Source organism: Cryptomeria japonica, unplaced genomic scaffold, assembly GCF_030272615.1.
Source record: "Cryptomeria japonica unplaced genomic scaffold, Sugi_1.0 HiC_scaffold_56, whole genome shotgun sequence".
Classification (NCBI taxonomy): Eukaryota; Viridiplantae; Streptophyta; class Pinopsida; order Cupressales; family Cupressaceae; genus Cryptomeria; species Cryptomeria japonica.
In genome coordinates, this window is record NW_026728878.1 from 340,001 (window position 1) to 346,369 (window position 6,369).

Consider the following 6,369-nt stretch of genomic DNA (forward strand, 5'->3'; position numbering starts at 1 on the left):
GGTGGGGTTTCTCGCATTGGCTCTTCCCAGGCCCGGTTGTTGGGTGCGCTCCCACCCTGGCGCGCGCGAAGTTGGAAGTTGGGTTAATTGCCCGGGCGCGCACCTTCGCCAGGGTGGGCACCTTGGTGCGCACACCTTGGCTGGGCTGCGCACCAGGGCGGGCTCAAGATGGCACCAGCATTCCCTTTTTCTCACTATCTTTCAAAACGGAAATTTTAAAATCTCGTTTTTTTTTTGCCTTTTATGGAAATTAGTGAAGGCATCGCATCAAAGGTGCGCACCTCGCTGCCCACCTTGGTGTGCTCCGAGGTGCCCACCACGGTGCGCAACGCCGGTGCGAACCCGGGAGCGCCCCGATGTGTGCTCCAAGGTGCGGCGTGCACGAAGTCGGACCCCGGTTTGCCCCGGGTGCGCACCTCGCGTGCACCTTGGTGCGCACACCTTGGCTGGGTTGCGCGGCCTGGTGGGCACCATGGTGCGCACCAAGGAGCGCTCCGAAGTGTGCTCCAAGGTGCGGCGTGCACGAAGTCGGAGCCCGGTTTGCCCCGGGTACGCACCTCGCGTGCACCTTCGCCGGGGTGGGCACCTCGGCTGGGTTGCGCGCCCTGGTGCGCACCAAGGAGCGCTCCGAAGTGTGCTCCAAGGTGCGGCGTGCACGAAGTCGGAGCCCGGTTTGCCCCGGGTGCGCACCTTCGCCGCGGTGCGCACCATGGCGTGCACGAAGTCGGAGCCCGGTTTGCCCCGGGTGCGCACCTCGCGTGCACCTTCGGCGGGGTTGCGCGCCCTGGTGGGCACCATGGTGCGCACCAAGGAGCGCTCCGAAGTGTGCTCCAAGGTGCGGCGTGCACGAAGTCGGAGCCCGGTTTGCCCCGGGTGCGCACCTCGCGTGCACCTTCGGCGGGGTTGCGCGCCCTGGTGGGCACCATGGTGCGCACCAAGGAGCGCTCCGAAGTGTGCTCCAAGGTGCGGCGTGCACGAAGTCGGAGCCCGGTTTGCCCCGGGTGCGCACCTCGCGTGCACCTTCGCCGCGGTGGGCACCATGGCGTGCACGAAGTCGGAGCCCGGTTTGCCCCGGGTGCGCACCTCGCGTGCACCTTCGCCGGGGTGGGCACCTCGGCTGGGTTGCGCGCCCTGGTGCGCACCAAGGAGCGCTCCGAAGTGTGCTCCAAGGTGCGGCGTGCACGAAGTCGGAGCCCGGTTTGCCCCGGGTGCGCACCTCGCGTGCACCTTCGCCAGGGTGGGCACCTCGGTGTGCTCCGAGGTGCGAACCCGAGAGCGCTCCGAGGTGCCCACGAAGTCGAAAGTCGGGTTAATTGCATTGTTTTCCCCGGGTGCGCTCCGAGGTGCGCAACATCGGCGCGCACCAAGGAGGGCTCCGAAGTGTGCTCCAAGGTGCGCACGATGGCGTGCACCTCTGGTGCGCACGATTCGGAGCTCGGTTTGACCGGGGTGCGCACACCTTGGCTGGGTTGCGCACCTTTTGTGCGCTCCAAGGTGCGCACGAAGTCGGAGCTCGGTTTGCCCCGGGTGCGCACCTTCGCCAGGGTGCGCACCTTGATGCGCACGCCTTGGCTGGGCTGCGCACCTTGGTGGGCGCCATGGTGCGCACCTTTCGTGCGCTCCAAGGTGCGCACGAAGTCGGAGCTCGGTTTGCCCCGGGTGCGCACCTTGGTGGGCGCCATGGTGCACTCCGAGGTGCCCAAGATTGGTGCGCACCAAGGAGCGCTCCGAAGTGCGCTCCAAGGTGCGCGCGAAGTCGAAAGTTGGGTTAATTGTCCGGTTTGCCTCGGGTGCGCACCTTGCGTGCACCTTCGCCAGGGTGGGCGCCTTGGTGCGCACACCTTGGCTGGGCTGCGCACACCTTGGCACCCGCGTTTCCTTCATTTTAAATTTTTTTTTTTTACAATCTCTCAAGTGGGAAATTCTATAATCTCAACTTTTTTTGCCTTTTCAGGAAACTTTTGAATGGAGCGCATCATTGGTGCGCTCCGAAGTGTGCTCCAAAGCTCTCTCCAGCTGCGTGCACCTGCCCCGGCCGCGCACCCGGCCCCGCCCAGCTTCGCTCACCTGTCCCGGGCGTCTGGTGCGGAACCTTAGAGTAAGAAACATCACCGTGCACCTTGGCCAACGTGCGCGACTCGACCGAGCGCGCACTGGCCGAGGTGCACACCGATTTCACCTGGGTGCGCGCGCAGCACCTCGGGCGCACCGGGGTGCGCGCACAACGCCCGGGTTGCACCGTGGCCTGTGTGCTCGGGGCGCCTCGGGTGCGCGCTCGGTGTCGCCCCCCGCGCGCGCGGTAGTGCGGGCAGCGCACCCCGGCCCGGCCCGGCCCCGACGAGAACGCAAACGGGCAAAAGGTTTATTCAAATAGCATTGCGACGCCCGGCGAAAAACTAAAAAAGGGTGCAACACCGGGACTTCCCGGGAGGTCACCCATCCCAGTACTACTCCGGCCCAAGCGCGCTTAACTGCGGAGTTCTGATGGGATCCGGTGCACTAACGCTGGTATGATCGCACCCGTTATGAGCTTGTCGCAGTGTGTACTTAGCAAACCGCGACCCACGTGCGAATCCACCCCGGCCACCCACCCCCGTCGAGGTGCACACCCTCCCTCGCGAAGTGCGCCCCGTTCGCCAAGTGTGAGCCCTGCCCGGGTGCGCGCACCTTGCTAGGGCGTCGGGTGTGCACCCGGCCCGGCCTACGTGCGTGCACCTGGAGGGGGCGTCGTGTGCGTGCAGTGTCCCGTCTGCAACGCGGTGCCCACACACCACCTCGGGCGCAACGACCTGCGCTCACATGTGGGCCGAGTGCACCTTGGTGCATGTTCGGGGCGCCTCGGGTGCACGCTCGATCTTGCCCCGGTGCACCAAGGCGCTCGGTTTGCCCCGGGTGCGCACTTGGTGCAAGGTGGGCACCCAAAATAGGGATCAAGCACCAAAACACAAGTTTCGGGATGCAAAATGGGACCCAAGGACCACAAATGCGTTCCAAGACCCATGATGGGTCCACGAGAACAAAAATGTGTTCCGAGACTTAATAAACAAATATTGGGTTTTAGGAGAAGAAACATGCTCTGATGCCCAAAACGAGAATCGACCCCGAAAAGGCCACAGGCCAAAAGTGGGATGCGAGACAAAAAAAAATGGGACCCGAGGACCAAAATTGGGTTCCCAGGTCGAAGACAGGGCAACCGGACAAGAAACGACCTCTAAGGCTCGAAATGAGTCCCGACGACTAAAACTTGACAAGAAGCACCCATCAGGCACCCAACTCGACACCCATGGGATGCCGACCCACCCGGGCTTCCACCTAGCACACCTTGGCACCCACCCACCCTCGCACCCAACCTCGCACCCAACTTAGCACCTTTGAACCCACATTGGCACTCACCCTGACCCTGGCACCTTGGAACCCACATTGGCACTCACCTTGACCCTGGCACCCACCTTTGCACTCACCTTGGGACCCACCCTGGCTCCCACCTCGGCACCCACCCAGACACCCACCTTGGTTCCTTGGCACCCACCTTGGATCCTTGGCACCCACCCCGACACCCACCTTGGCACGCAACTTGGCTACTTGCCACCCACCTTGGCTCCTTGACGCCCACCCCGACAACCACCCCGTGACCTACCCTGGCTAGGGTTGGTGCACACCCACCCTGGTGCCCACCTTGGCACCCACCCTATGACCCACCTTGGCACGCACCTTAGTACCCACCCCGTTACCCACCCTAGGACCCACCCCGTGACCCACCTTGGCCAGGGTGGGTGCACCCACCCTGGTGCCCACCTTGGCACCCACCCATCCTAGCACCCAGCCTGTGACCGGGCTTGGAACCCAACCTTGCACCCGCACCCGTCTTGGCCAGTGTGGGTGCGCACCCATCCTGGCACCCACGTTGTGACACACCCTTTAACCCACGCACCCTAGCACCCACGTTGGCACCCACCTTGGAACCCAACCTAGCAACTTGGCACCCACCCCGTGACCCACCTTGGCATCCACCATAGCAGTCGCCGACTTGGCACCCACCTCGGCACCCACCTTGACACTTGTGGACCCACCTTGCCACTCACCCTAGCATCGACCCATCCTAGCACCCACCCTGGCACCTTTGCACCCTAGCACTCACCCATCCTAGCACCTAACCTGTGACCCACCTTGACACTCACCCTCGCACCCACCTTGGAACCCAACCTAGCACCCACCCACCCTGACACCAACCCTAGCACCTACCCACCCTTGCACCCACCCTGTGACCCATCTTGGCACCCACCCATCCTACCACTCAACCTATCACCCACCTTCTCACCCACCTTGGCATCCACCTTAGCACCCACCCACACTGGCACCTTGGCACCCACCTCGGGCAAGGTGGGTGCACACCCACCCTGGCACCCAATTTAGAACCCACCGAGCATGTTACCCACCTTGGCACCCACATTGCAGCCCACCCTAGTACCCACCCTATGACCCACATTGGCATCCACACCCTAGCACCCAGGCACCTCGACACCCGCCTTGACACCCACCCTAGCACTGAACCTGTGACCCACCTTGGAACTCACCCTAGAACCCACCCACCCTGTGAACCACCTTGGCATCCACCTTAGCACCCACCCACCTTGGCACCCACTCTAGCACTCACCCATCCTAACACCCAACTTGTTACCCACCTTGGCACCCGCCCTCGCGTCCACCTTGAAACCCACCCTAGCACCCACCCACGCAGGAGCCCACCTTGGCACCCAACCTAACACCCACGCATCCTGGCACCCAACTTGTGACCCACCTTGGAACCCACCCTAGTACCCACCTTTGAACCCACTATATCACCAACCCACCTTGGCACCCACCCTATGACCCTCTTTGGAATCCACCCTAGCACGCACCCACCCTGGCACCCACCATGGAGCGCACCCTAGCACCCACCCACCTCGGCACGCACCTCAACACCCACCTTGGTGTGCGCACTGCGCCAACCTCTCAAAGACCCTATGTGGTGCGCTCCAAAGTGTACACCTTTGGTGCGCTCCAAGGTGCGCACCTTTGGTGCACACCGAGGTGCACACCAAAGTGTGCACCGAGGTGAGCACCAAAGTGCACTCCAGGGTGCACACCAAGGCGTGCACCTTTGGTGCGGTCAATGCAAACGAATTCGGAAGTTGGGGTCGATGTCCTAATCGCTGCTGCAGACTACACGTATGAGAATCGGACAAATAGCTTTATATAGGGGAGGTGTTGCGTTTGATGGGTCGACTCCCCTGGTTGTGTGCACTGCACCAACTTCAAAGACCCTGTCTTGTTTAAGAAGTCAAAAGTTGGGGTGGATGTCCTAATCATTGCTGCAGTCTACGCATGTATGAGAATCAGACAAATAGCTTATATAGGGGAGGTGTTGCATTCGGTGGGTTGACTCCCCTGGTTGTGCGCACTGCGCCAACCTCAAAGACCCCGCATAGCAGAAGAAGTCGGAAGTCGGATTTTGGTGAGCACCAAGGCGTGCACCTTTGGTGCGGTCAACGCAGACGAATTCAGAAGTTGGGGTGGATGTCCTAATCGTTGTTGCAGGCTACACATGTATGAGAATCAGACAAATAGCTTATATAGGGGAGGTGTTGGGTTTGATGGGTCAACTCCCTTGGTTGTGCGCATTACGCCAACCTCAAAGACCTTGTTTTCGTTAAGAAGTCAAAAGTTGGGGTCAATGTCCTAATGGCTCCTGCAGGCTACACATGTATGAGAATCGGACAAATAGCTTATATAGGGGAGGTGTTGGGTTTGATGGGTCGACTCCCCTGGTTGTGCGCATTACGTCAACCTCAAAGACCTTGTTTTCGTTAAGAAGTCAAAAGTTGGGGTCGATGTCCTAATTGCTCCTGTAGACTACACATGTATGAGAATCAGACAAATAGCTTATATAGGGGAGGTGTTGGGTTTGATGGGTTGACTCCCCTAGTTGTTCGCATTACACCAACCTCAAAGACCTTGTTTTCGTTTAGAAGCCGAAAGTTGGGGTCGATGTCCTAATTGCTCCTGCAGGCTACGCATGTATGAGAATCAGACAAATAGCTTATATAGGGGAGGTGTTGGGTTTGATGGGTCGACTCCCCTGGTTGTGCGCATTGCGCCAACCTCAAAGACCTTGCATTGCGGATGAAGTCGAAAGTCAGAGTTTGGTGTGCTACAAGGTGTGGTCGAAGGTGCTCACCTAGGTGTGCACCTTTGGAGCACAGGAAAAGTGCCCTCCAAAAGTGCGCACCTTTGGAGTGCACAAAAGTGCCCTCCAAAAGTGCGCACCTTTGGAGCGCAGAAAAGTGCCCTCCAAAAAGTGCCCTCCAAAAGTGCGCACCTTTGGAGCGC

General features: G+C 60.5%; 1 non-coding gene across 1 annotated transcript; it reads right to left on the reverse strand.

Annotated features, from left to right (window-relative positions):
• Positions 1–2,403: 2,403 nt before the first annotated feature.
• On the reverse strand, positions 2,404–2,522 carry LOC131863161 (5S ribosomal RNA). Its single transcript, XR_009362096.1, has one exon. It is a non-coding gene; the product is annotated as a 5S ribosomal RNA (ribosomal RNA).
• Between the last annotated feature and the right edge of the window lie 3,847 nt (positions 2,523–6,369).